The sequence below is a fragment of the Hemiscyllium ocellatum genome, chromosome 11, assembly GCF_020745735.1.
Source record: "Hemiscyllium ocellatum isolate sHemOce1 chromosome 11, sHemOce1.pat.X.cur, whole genome shotgun sequence".
NCBI lineage: Eukaryota > Metazoa > Chordata > Chondrichthyes > Orectolobiformes > Hemiscylliidae > Hemiscyllium > Hemiscyllium ocellatum.
In genome coordinates, this window is record NC_083411.1 from 67,135,201 (window position 1) to 67,149,618 (window position 14,418).

Below are 14,418 nucleotides of genomic sequence, written 5' to 3' on the forward strand. Positions count from 1 at the left end.
ACTATACTTCTAATGCTCACATACAAATCATTTATATAAATGACGAAAAGTAGTGGACCCAGCACCGATCCTTGTGGCACTCCACAGGTCACAGGCCTCCAGTCTGAAAAACAACTCTCCAGCACCAACCTCTGTCTTCTACCTTTGAACAATTATGGGCCGCACAGTGGCTCAGTGGCTAGCACTGCTGCCTCACAGTACCAGGGTCCCAGGTTCGATTCTAGCCTTGGGTAACTGTCTGTGTGGAGTTTGCACATTCTCCCTGTGTCTGCATGGGTTTTTTCACACAGCTCAGGTGCATTGGCCATGCTAAATTGCCCATAGTGTTAGGTGCATCAGTCAGAGGGAAATGGGTCTAGGTGGGTTGCTCTTCGGAGGGTCGGTGTGGACTGGTTGGGCTGAAGGGTCTGTTTCCACACTGTAGGGAATCTGATCTTAAAAAAGAGTTCTGTATCCAAATGGCAAGTTCTGCTTATATTCCCCGTATACCTTGCTTACCAGTCTCCCATGGGGAAATTTGTCGAACGTCTTACTTAAGCCTGTATAAATCACATCCACCGCTCTGCCCTCATCAATCCTCTTTGTTACTTCTTCAAAGAAACTCAATCAAGTTTGTAAGGCATGATTTCCCACGCACAAAGCCATGTTGACTATCCCTAATCAGTCCTTGCCTTTCCAAATACATGTACATCCTGTCCCTCTGGATTCCCTCCAACAACTTGCCCACCACCGACATCAAGATCACTGGTCCATAGTTCAATGGCTTTTCTTTCCCACCTATCATAAATAGTGGCACCACGTTAGCCAACCTCCAGCCTTCCAGCACCTCACCTGTGACTATTGATGATACAAGTATCTCAGCAAGAGGCCCAGCAATCGCTTCCCTAGCTTCCCACAGAGTTCTAGGGTGCACCTAAACAGGTCCTGGGGATTTATCCACTTTTATGCATTTCAAGACATCTAGCACTTCCTCCTCTGTAATATGGGCATTTTTCAAGATGTCACCATCTATTTCCCTACATTTTGTGTTTTCCATGTCCTTTTCCACAGTAAACACTGATGCAAAATATTCGTTTAATAACTCCCCAATCTCCTGTGGCCGCCTTGCTGATCTTTGAGCGGTCCTATTCTCTCCCTATTTCCCTGTTGTCTTTAATGAATATGTAAAGACCCTTCGGATTCTCCTTAACTCTATTTGCCAAAGCTATCTCATGTCCCCTTTTTGCCCTCCTGCTTTCCCTCTGTCTTTATACTCTTCTAAGGATTCACTCAATCTATCCTGTCGATACCTGACATACGCTTCCTTCTTTCTCTTAACCAAAGCCTCAATTTCTTCAGTCATCCAGCATTCCCTGTAACTACGAGCCTTACCTTTAACCCTAACGGGAATATACTGTCACTGGACTCATTATCTCATTTCTGAAGACTTCCCATTTCCTAGCTATCCCTTTACTGTGAATATCTGCCCCCAATCAGCTTTTGAAAGTTCTTGCCTAATACTGTCAAAATTGCCCTTTCTCCAGTTTAGAACTTCAACTTTTAGATCTGGTCTATCCTTTTCCATACTATTTTAAAACAAATAGAATTATGGTCGCTGGTTCCAAAGTGCTTCCCCACTGACACCTCAGTCACCTGCCCTGCCTTATTTCCCAAGAGTAGGTCAAGTTTTGCACTTTCTCTAGTAGGTACATCCACATATTTAATCAGAAAATTTTCTTGTGCATTCTTAACAAATTCCTCTCCATCTAAACCCTTAACACTATGGCAGTCCCAGTCGATGTTTGTAAAGTTAAAATCCCCTACCATAACCACCCTATTATTCTTACAGATAGCTGAGATCTCCTTACAAGTTTGCTTCTCAAACAGACTCGTTACCACAGCCACATCTCCTTCCACAGCACCTGCCTACGGAACCGACTGATCCCACACGGACTCCGAACTACATTCCGACCAACAAAATTTGGACCCAACCAGGACAACCTGTACCTACAACAAATCCGAAGCCTCCAGCATCAGACCTCCCTCCGGATCCTCCGCTCCACCCCTGCAGCCATGCGTCGCTACCTACATTCCCTGCAATCAGCCCTACCCTAGCTCAGGACAACACTCTCACAGACCTGCAAAGGACCCCTGCTGTTCTTCATCTACAGAAGAATCCACACACTAAACAAACAGTTCTTCCTAGCCATATCAGAAATTAAAGACAGTAAGTACCGAAAACTTTCACGTACTTACCCCCACACTCGTGGTTCCTCAACTGTTCCAGAATCTTCTATCGGCCTGTCGGACGCCATTACACATGTGGCCGCTACAGCGCCCGCCGCACCAACAGCCACTGCCGACCGTGACGTCACTTCCGCCCCCACCGACCTTGGAGCCTCCGCGATCGCCGCCCAAACAACCGCCCCGGCGATCACCGCACAGACAACCACTTCCACGATCGCCAGGAAGATCACCGACAGACTCGCGGCCCCCGCAGCTACCGGGAATGACTACGGTTCTTTCGTCGTCACAACCATTTCCGCCCCTTCGGTTGCCGTCGCCGCAACCACTTCCGCCTCCACTGACATCACTAACCTGCAGGATCACAACGCCTCAGGTGTCTCCGCCCCCACGTCGTCTTTCGTCACTACACGTAACCCCGCCCTCACGCAAACCTTCGTCACAACACATAACCCCGCCCCCACGCTTGACTTTCGCCACCACACGTAACCCCGCCCCCACGCTTATTTCCGTCACGACGCATGACCCCGCCCCCACGCTTGACCCTGCCCCCACACCAAGCAACATCACCACGTCTAACCACGCCCCTACATCGATCTCTGTCCCCGCCCCTCACCCCGCCCCCCACCCCCAGCTCCAGTCCCACACCAGGTCCTAGCTCCCAGCCATGCCAGATCTTCACCATCCCTCCAGACCTCCCCCTCTCTGAGAATGAAAGATCAGTCCTCAGCAGAGGCCTCACCTTCATTCCCCTACGCCCTCGGATCAATGAGTTCAACACGCGGCGAGATATTGAACAATTCTTCCGCCGCCTTCGCCTCCGTGCCTACTTTCACAACCAAGACTTCCGCCCACCCTCTGACGACCCCTTCTCCCACCTCCAACGCACCCCATCCACCTGGACACCCCGTGCTGGCCTCTTACCCGCCCTCGATCTATTTATAGCCAACTGCCGCCGTGACATTAACCGACTCAACCTGTCCACCCCTCTTACCCACTCCAACCTCTCACCCTCAGAACATGCAGCCCTCCACTCCCTCCGCTCCAATCCCAACCTCACCATCAAACCGGCAGACAAGGGATGCGCAGTAGTAGTTTGGCGCACCGACCTTTATACCACTGAGGCCAAACGCCAGCTCGCGGACGCCTCCTCTTATCGCCCCCTTGACCACAACCCCACCTCCCACCACCAAACCATCATCTCCCAGACCATCCATAACCTCATCACCTCAGGGGATCTCCCATCCACCGCCTCCAACCTCATAGTCCCACAACCCCGCACCGCCCGTTTCTACCTCCTGCCCAAAATCCACAAACCTGACTGCCCCGGCTGACCCATTGTCTCAGCCTGCTCCTGCCCCATCGAACTCATCTCCGCATACCGCGACACGGTTCTGTCCCCTTTAGTCCAAGAACTCCCCACCTACGTTTGGGACACCACCCACGCCCTCCACCTCCTCCAGGATTTTCGCTACCCCGGTCCCCAACGCCTTATTTTCACGATGGACATCCAGTCCCTGTACATCTCCATCCCCCATCACGAAGGACTCAAAGCCCTCCGCTTCTTCCGTTCCCGCCGCACCAACCAGTACCCTTCCACTGACACCCTCCTTCGACTGACTGAACTGGTCCTCACCCTGAATAACTTCTCTTTTCAATCCTCCCACTTCCTCCAAACTAAAGGAGTTGCCATGGGCACCCGCATGGGCCCCAGCTATGCCTGTCTCTTTGTAGGATATGTGGAACAGTCCATCTTCCGCAACTACACTGGCACCACCCCCCACCTTTTCCTCCGCTACATCGATGACTGTATCGGCGCTGCCTCATGCTCCCACGAGGAGATTGAACAGTTCATCAACTTCACTAACACCTTCCATCCCGACCTCAAATTCACCTGGAGTGTCTCAGACTCCTCCCTCCCCTTCCTAGACCTTTCCATTTCTATCTCGGGCGACCGACTCAACACAGACATCTACTATAAACCGACTGACTCCCACAGCTACCTGGACTACACCTCCTCCCACCCTGCCCCCTGTAAAGACTTCATCCCATATTCCCAATTCCTTCGTCTCCGCCGCATCTGCTCCCAGGAGGACCAGTTCCAACACCACACAGCCCAGATGGCCTCCTTCTTCAAGGACCGCAGATTCCCCCCAGACGTGATCGACGATGCCCTCCACCGCATCTCCTCCACTTCCCGCTCCTCCGCCCTTGAGCCCCGCTCCTCCAACTGCCACCAAGACAGAACTCCACTGGTTCTCACCTACCACCCCACCAACCTCCGTATACAACGTATCATCCGCCGTCATTTCCGCCACCTCCAAACGGACCCCACCACCAGGGATATATTTCCCTCCCCTCCCCTATCAGCGTTCCGCAAAGACCGCTCCCTTCATGACTCCCTCGTCAGGTCCACACCCCCCACCAACCCAACCTCCACTCCCGGCACCTTCCCCTGCAACCGCAGGAAATGTAAAACTTGCGCCCACACCTCCTCCCTCACTCCCCTCCAAGGCCCCAAGGGATCATTCCATATCCGCCACAAGTTCACCTGTACCTCCACACACGTCATCTATTGCATCCGCTGCACCCGATGTGGCCTCCTCTATATTGGGGAAACGGGCCGCTTACTTGCGGAACGCTTCAGAGAACACCTCTGGGACGCCCGGACCAACCAACCCAACCACCCCTTGGCTCAACACTTTAACTCTCCCTCCCACTCCACCAAGGACATGCAGGTCCTTGGACTCCTCCACCGGCAGAACGTAACAACACGACGGCTGGAGGAGGAGCGCCTCATCTTCCGCCTGGGAACCCTCCAACCACAAGCAATGAACTCAGATTTCTCCAGCATCCTCATTTCCCCTCCCCCCAACTTGTCTCAATCGGTTCCCTCAACTCAGCACCGCCCTCCTAACCTGCAATCCTCTTCCTGACCTCTCCGCCCCCACCCCACTCCGGCCTATCACCCTCACCTTGACCTTCTTCCACCTATCACATCTCCATCGCCCCTCCCCCAAGTCCCTCCTCCCTACCTTTTATCTTAGCCTGTTTGGCACACTCTCCTCATTCCTGATGAAGGGCTTATGCCCGAAACGTCGAATTTCCTGTTCCTTGGATGCTGCCTAACCTGCTGTGCTTTAACCAGCAACACATTTTCAGCTGCTTCTCAATTTCCCTCTGACTGTTGGGGTGTCTATAATACAAATCGCAATAAGGTGATCATCTCTTTCTTATTTCTCAGTTCCACCCAAATAACTTCCCTGGATGTATTTCCGGGAATATCCTCCCTCAGCACAGCTGTAATGCTATCCCTTATCAAAAATGCCACTCCTCTCTTGCCTCCCTTTCTATCCTTCCTGTAGCATTTGTATCCTGGAACATTAAGCTGCCAGTCCTGCTCATCCCTGAGCCATGTTTCTGTAATTGCTGTGATATCCCCGTCCCATGTTCCTAACCATGCCTTGAGTTCATCTGTTTTCCCTGTTCGGCTCCTTGCGTTGAAATAAATGTAGCTTAATTTATTAGTCCTGCCTTGTCCCTACCTGCCCTGACTGTTTGACTCACTTCTGTTCTCAGCTGTACCCATCTCAGATCGATCTCTTTCCTCACTATCTCCCTGCGTTCCTCCCCCCCCCACCATACTAGTTTAAATCCTCCCAAGCAGTTCTAGCAAATTTCCTTGCCAGTATATTAGTCCCCTTCCAATTTAGGTGCAATCCGTCCTTCTTGTACAGGTCACTTCTACCCCAAAAGAGATTCCAATGATCCAAAAATGTGAATTCTTCTCCCATACACCAGCTCCTCAGCCATACATTCATTTGCTCTATCCTCTTATTCCTGCCCTCACTAGCTCGTAGCACTGGGAATAATGCCAGTGTTACTGCCCTCGAGGACGTCCTTTTTAAACTCCTGCCTAACTCTCTGTATTCTCCTTTCAGAATATCATCCTTTTCCCTTCCTATGTCATTGGTACCAATGTGTACAATGACCTCCTGCTGGTCTCTCTCTTCTTTGAGAACATTCTGCACCCTCCCTGAGACATGCTTGATCCTGGCACCAGGGAGGCAACACACCATTCTGATTTTTCGTTGCTGGCCACAGAAATGTCTGTCTGTGCCTCTGACTAGACTGTCCCCTAACACAGTTGAACTCTTGGAACGCAACGTTCTCCTCATTACATTAGAGCCAGTCTCAATACCAGAAACTTGGCTATTCATGAGAGTCCATCACTCCCTACATTTTCCAAAACAGCATACTTGTTTCAAATGGGGATAGCCACAGAAGGCTCCTGCACTAGCTGCCTACCTCTCTTACCTTTCCTGGAGCTAACCCATCTACTTGACTGTATCTGCAGCTTTTCTCCCTTCCTATAACTGCCGTCCATCACACCCCCCTAACTCTTGTCGATTCCTCATTGCCACTAACTGTCTCTCCAACCAATCCATTCAATCTGATAGGATTCGCAACCAATGATAATTATTCCAGATATAATCCTCAGTTCTCCCTGAACTCCCACATCCAACAAGAAGAGCATATCACTCTACTAAAGGCCATTTTTGCTCTTGCAATCTACAGACCCAGAAAATAGCACTGTCTTATTCCTCTACAAATACTGCTCTAGGCTAATGTAATACTTATGGCTTATATTTTTAAGTTTAAGCAAGAGACAGATCTCAATAAAACATAAAATCAAGAAAGAACCCACTCTACTCACTACTGTAGACTTACAGCAAGGTCACACTTAAAACTATTTGCTTATCTGTTTCTGTGCTGTGGCCTCACCCAAACAGGTCCCTCCAAGATCAGTTGTGAATTTCACTGTTTGTTAATTTCCCCAGACGCACTCTGACGTCCAGTGACACATGAATTCAACAGCAAAGGCAGTAACTGTGCAGGTTCACTGCTGTGTCAGTTTGCAGTGTGGGTTTCTTTCTCTCTCTCTCTCTCTTCAGTGCAGACCATGTGCTGCCTTTGTCTGTTCCTCTCCTTTTTGAAAGTGCTGTTGTTTTGACTTTTTTCTCTCCAAAGTCCCAAAACAATGCACTTCATATAAAACAGTAATTGCTGCTCCAGGAGTTTGAGGAAATCACCTCAAACACCGAAAATACCTCCAAAAGGAGCAGCCTGGTACAGCCAGACATTTTTCCTGTCCTCCACTTTATCCAGAAAAAATATATCTTTTGTCAGTAAACTGGATTGTTCGCTCAACATAGGGCAATATGCAATAAATGTATTGAGAATGATGTAACATTAATATGAATATTGTAGTTTCAGTACTGGAGTGGGGTGGTTTCTTGAAATTGATGCTCTTCCTGGTTTATTAATGAAAATAACTTTTGTGTAAAATGCTGTTTTTTTCATATTTTAGTTGAAAACAGCAGACTAAGCATAGAGATGGTATTTTGACCTTTGCAGTATCGTAAGGAAGTGATGGCCATTATACATCTCCGTAGATGTTTGTTCTGTTCAGATGGAGAGAGGTTATAATGGTGGCTGAATTCATATTGCTGTTTTGACACTTCTTGTCCAAATTTAAAAGAACCTTCTCGGTTGAGGAACAACGTACACCTTAATCACACAAATATCATTTCAGGAGGTGCCACCTGTACTTGATGAGCTGAATTAAGTCACCAAGCACCTCCATCGGTAATGATTAACCAATGGGCCAACCGAAAAGCAATCACTTTCTCCATTGGATTGCTGAAAACATGAGAGGTAGTTCTTGTCTCCTTGAACAAGGCTCTGAAGGGAATCACATCACATACAAATGTAACAGTACACAAAATTGGAGCAGGAGGAGTAGGCCCCTTGACCCTGCTCTGAAATTTCAGAATGTCAAGGCTGACCTGATTATGCATTCAACTTTTCTGTCTACTCCCTACATTGATTCCCCTGTTAGACAGGGATCTTTTCAACTTAGCCTTAAAATTACTCAGTGCCTCCTCTGCGCTCGAGGGAACAGAATTTCACAACTGTACGACCTTCTGCGAGACAAATATGCTCCTTTCTACCATCTTAAATCAACAATACATTTTTTGTAAACAGCGTCCACTGATTCTACTCTCAATATTGCTAACATTTGAATCATTCGCTCACGGAATAAAAGAGTTGGTTGCATTAATTGCCTGCATCCAGCACTTCCTCGAGCAGTTCATTCCACACATGAAAAATAGTTGCCCCTCATGTCTTTTTTAAAACTTTCTTCTCTCACCTTAAAAATATGCCCCCTAATTTTGAACTTCGCCTCCCAACCCCCAATCTTAGGGAAATGACCCTTATCAATCATCCTATCTATGCTCCTTATGATTTTATAAGCCTCAATGTGGTCACCCCTCAACCTTTTATGCTACACTGAAAAAAGCCCCAGTTTTTCCAATCTATTTTTCCATTCAGTCCTGGCAACAGCCTGGTTAATATTTTCTGAACCAGCTCCAGTTTAATAATATCCTTCCCATATCAGGAAGACCAGAATTGCACATACTATTCCAGAAGAGTCATCACCAATCACCAACTTGAACATGATGGCCCAACTCCTACACTCAAAAGTCGGATCAATGAAGGCAAGCATGCCAAACGCCTTCTTAACCACATTATGTACTTGTAACACAAATTTCAAAGAATTAGGTACCTGAACCTCTAGGTGGCTTTGTTCTTCAACACTCCTCAAGGCCCTATCCTGTACAAACCCCTTGTCTACAATCTATTGGGACAAAGTTTTTGGATGTCCACTATTGCGTGAAAAAAGTGCTTCCCTTCTGAATAGCTCACCTCTGAGGAATTACACTGCCCTCTTATTTCCACCTCTGTAACATTATCGATAAAACCAGGAGCCATATTTTTAAGGTGAGAGGAGGACGATTTAAAGGGGACCTGAGTGACAGCTTTTCCTCACAGATGGTGGTTCATGTGTGAAATGAACTGCCGGGGAAACAGTAGACACAGGTAGAACTACAGCATTTCAAAGGCATTTGAGCAGGTGCATGAATGATGCAGACAAGTGGGACAAGTGGGAAATTTGGTTGGCATGGGTGAAGGGTCTCTTTCTATGCTGTATGACTCTGTGATTATACTCTCATTTCAATAAAAGCAAAATGCTGTGATTGCTGGAGAAACTCAGCAGGTCTGGTAGCATTTGTGGAGAGAGAAACAAAGTTGACATTTTCAATTCTGGTCTCCTTCCTATTGGAAAGATGTTGTGAAACTTGAAAGGGTTCAGAAAAGATTTACAAGGATGTTGCCAGGGTTGGAGGATTTGAGCTATAGGGAGAGGCTGAACAGGCTGGGGCTGTTTTCCCTGGACCGTCGGAGGCTAAGGGGTGAGCTTATAGAGGTTTACAAAATTATGAGGGGCTTGGATAGGGTAAATAGACAAGGTATTTTCCCATAGGTTTAGGGTGAGATGGGAAAGATATAAAAGAGACCTAAGGGGCAACATTTTCATGCAGAGGGTGGTATGGATATGGAATGAGCTGCCAGAGGAAGTGATGGAGGCTGGTACAATTGCAACATTTAAGAGGCATTTGGATGGGTATATGAATAGGAAGGGTTTGGAGGGATAGGGGCTGGGTGCTGGCAGGTGGGACTAGATTGTGTTGGGATCTCTGGTCGGCATGAATGGGTTGGACTGAAGGATCTGTTTCCATGCTGTACATCTCTATGACTCTATAATATGACATTTCTTCAGAACTGAAGAAACCTCTGCAGAATCACAGCAGACTCAAAATGTTAACTCTGTTTCTTTCCATGGATGCTGTCAGACCTGTTGAGTTTCCCCAGCATTCTATGTGTTTGTTTCACACACTCATTTCAGCTCATCTGCTGCTAACATGCATTCATTCCTTGGTTACTACCAGATTTGTCCATTCTAATTGTGCTCCTGGTTGATGTATCTCATTCTAACTACTGTAAATCTGAGATCATTGAGAATTCTGCTGCCCTGGTACCGACTCACAGCAAGCTCCATGTTCTCACTCAATCTACTGAAGTTTCCCAGGCACCCTTCAATGTGACCTGTCAGACACAGTGCTATTCTTTGCCAGCAACTCATTGTCGCAAGACGCCTCGTCATTGCTGATTGTGGGAGGATCTGGTGATCAGTCGCTCAGTCAGACTGTTGTTACACAACAGGAAAAGAGAAGTAAGAAAGGAATGTGGTTTCTGGGAGTTTGCTTTTGGAGGAACAATACATTTACAGTCAATGAATGATCACTTCAGTCAAATGCATTGGAAGTGATGTTAATTAAGTTCTGTCTGACTTGTTTTGACTACTACGACCCACTAGGACTCATAACAGCACACAAACCAACAGCCACTCTCAGACAACAACTCATCAGGACAAAGGACCTGATACCCAGCATGAGCAAAACCAATGTAGTGTACAAAATCCCACGCATGGACTGCACAAAACACTACATAGGACAAACAGGGAGACAGCTAATGATCCACATCCATTAACACCAACTAGCCACGAAACGACACGACCAGCTATCCTTAGTAACCACACGCGCAGATGACAAGCAACATGAGTTCGACTGGGACAACACTACTATTATAGGACAAGCCAAACAGAGAACAGCCAGGGGATTCCTAGAGGCATGGCACTAATCCAAAGATTCTATCAATAAGCACATCGACCTGGACCCAATATACCGGCCACTGCAATGGACAGCTAGAACTGACAACTGGAAATGCCGGAGGAAACATCACAGAAGCGCTTCACAGGATGCTCCCAAACACTAAGGATGTCACCTAGACAGGACGAAATATCTGCAACACAAATTCCCAGCTCGGCGAACAGAACCACAACAATGACTTGTTGTGTCCAACACTAAAGTCCTTTACCATGGTGTAGGTGATGTTCTTCTTGCTCAATCTCCTCAGAACACTGCTGCTGCTCTCTCAGCTGTCCAGAGAGCATCATATTGTCTCTTTGGATGCTCCAGTTATATAAAGAACAGTATGCAATCAATCTTTCTGGAGTGTACTGTGGGGTCCCTCCAAACTGATCCAAATATTGGACCCTCACCTTCAGGAGGCCTACCTTCTGAATAGGCTGCATTATATCGATGATCAGCTTTAGAGGTTTGTGTAACAGAGCCATGAGGCGTGATTAGACAGGGTTAAGTTTGGATTTGAGTTTCCCAGCAGCTGTCCTTTTAATGCAGCCAACCCTTGCAATGAAGCAGGAACCTGAGAAGTATTAAGGATATAGGCATCGTGGCAGCTTCTGGTGTAACTAGCATGCACTGAAATGTTGGGGGATGCTGGGCCAAGGTGGAAGCCTGCCAAAGATGCCAGTGAGCAGAGGCTCACAGGTGACAACTCTGACTCTCACCTCCAGTTTCTCTGCAGTACCTGGGTGCTTATAAAATAGGTGGGGTTAGACATTACTGCATTCAAATAGGCCCCTCACTACTTACTGGCAAGATTCACACCTAGCCATCAGAACCTCCTAAGGAAAATAATATTTTTTATTTGACGTCTAGAGCCAAATTTCTTCATATGTGTCTCATTCTCGTAGTTTGTTCCTCATTGCCCACATTGCTCAGATGCGGGGGGAATAGCGTCCTTTGTGTGTACTCTTTCAAATTGTTTTTAAAAATATTCAATTTTTTCTAGTTTGAAGGGAATACAAACCTGTCCTCATAATCTCGTGTAACTTTTTACTCCCATCTCCACAGTGTCTTCAAATGTCAAAGGCCCAAGTTTGGAGCCCCAGGAGAATGGGGTCTGGCTGCTGAGGAGAGCTATCTGCTTTCTGTGAGCAATTGATGGAAGTGCAAGAACTTATCACTTTGGGCTAATACTTGTTTGTGGATGAGAGGTATATTGGATGGAGACTGGATACAGTACCACATAACTTTCCAAGCCCCAAAAGAAAAGGCAGTGCTGCTGTTATAAAGAGCAGAAACGGTGCAGAGCACAGTAGAGGGGATTGAGACACTTATCTAGGTCTTATAATGTGGGTATTTCAAAAATTGCTTCAGAGCATCTGGCATTGAGATGAGTACAAATCTCCCACAAGTTCCAGGAGATATCGTATCTGGTTAAGGTGAGAGGGGGAGGCGGGAGTGGTAGGAGAAGATATAGTTCCTGCTATTCAGTCATGCAATCTGGGCAAAATTGTTCAAACTTATGCAAAGATTGGGCAACTTTAACCATAATGAGTTACATCCTCCGACCACTTGCGTCTCATGTTTCCGCAACCTTTTAATGTGGCTTGAGATTTATTTGCTCGGATCAGCCTTTGCCAACAAAACCAGCCAAGCCTTCAGGTGGAATTATAAGACTCCACTGACTGCATTGTTCAGGGCAGGCTGCTCATCTTGCATGCCTTTCCTTAGGTGCCTGTGCATCCGTGCGGATAAGTTGCAGGATTCTTTTCTTCATACAGTAAATACTTAAGTTACTATAGAAAACGAGTACAGCAACAGCATTGCTTAAATGGCTCAGCATACTTTTGAATGTCCTTTCCATGATTTTAGATCAAGTTTGCAGATGTCAGGAGCAATTAATGTGTTGGAATGGAGGAATGTATTTCATGGACAGAGTATGAAATGAGAGGGAACACATAAAACAAAAGACACTAAATGCAGATAAATATAGTTCTAAATACTCAAATGTATCAATCCTTTGAGAGAACAAATGCATGTAGATAAAGCCGTAAGGATTTTGTACTTGGAATAATTTCAGTCAAAAACAAAAAACTAATAATAGATGATGCAAATCAATAGCGAAGTCACAAGTCACATGTGAGCAGACTTGGTGTCACATAACATAAAGGCCATTAAACTCGTAGAGAACATACAACAGGGCTTGTTTTGGCTGATGCCAGGAATGAGGAGCTAGGTTTATGAGTAGACTTGGAATGCTTAAAACATTCTTAAGCTGAATTAATAGGTTCTGGGCAGAGGTGTAAACCTAAGAGTATAACCTGCTGCTCTCTCCAAATGTGTTCTCGGACTTTGTGAATATTTTCAATATTTTCTGATTTTATTTAAGATTTCAAAGATTCAAACTAAAATGAAATGTTTTGACAGCGAAAACTAAACCTGTTCTCTCCACAGTCAAGCACTCCATAAGTGGGGATAAGGGATTCATTTTCATGATGGCAAATGGAGAATAATGTGGGAAAATGTGAAGTCGTTCTTTTTGGAAGGGAGAACTAAAGAACTGAATAGTATTTAAATGGATAAACGCTACAACGCAAAGGAAGCTAGGGGAGACTTGTACATGAAAAACCACGGCGACACGGTGGCACAGTGGTTAGCACTGCTGCCTCACAGCGCCTGAGACCCGGGTTCAGTTCCCGACTCAGGCGACTGACTGTGTGGAGTTTGCACGTTCTCCCCGTGTCTGCATGGGTTTCCTCCGGGTGCTCTGGTTTCCTCCCACAGTCCAAAGATGTGCGGGGCCAGGTGAATTGCCCGTAGTGTTAGGTAAGGGGTAAATGTAGGCGGTGGGTTGCGCTTCGGCGGGTCGATGTGGACTTGTTGGGCCGAAGGGCCTGTTTCCACACTGTAAGTAATCTAATCTAATCAAAAGCCAGGACATAGGTGCAGTAGGTAGTCTGATGGAATTGTAGAATTCCTGGAGTGTGGAAGCAGGCCATTCAAGTCCACACCAACTGCTGAAGAACATCACATAGAGACCCCCCCACCCTCCTCCACCCCTATCCTTGTAACCTTGTATTTCCCACCGCCAATATACCTAACCTGCACATCTTTGGACTGTTGGAGAAAATCATAGCACACAGACCTACTCTTAGGAAATGAGGCAAGGCAGGTGACTGAGGTGACAGTGGAGGAGCACTTTGGGGCCAGTAACCATAATTCTATTAGTTGTTAAATAGTGATGGAAAAGGATAGACCGGATCTAAAAGTTAAAGTTCAAAATTGGAGGAAGGCCAATTTTGAACATATTAGGCAAGAACTTTCAAAAGTTGATTGGGACAGATGTTCATAGATACAGGGACGGCTGGAAAATGGAAAGCCTTCAGAAATGAGATAATGAGAGTCCAGAGACAGTATGTTCCTGTTAGGGTGAAGGGCAGAGCTGGTAGATGCAGGGAACGCTGGATGACTAGAATGATTGAGGTTTTGGCATTTGACATTAATCAATCATTTTGTGTGAAAATATCAGTATTTGTGGCAATAGCAGATAAATAGAATTGAGGTATAAATGAATAAATAG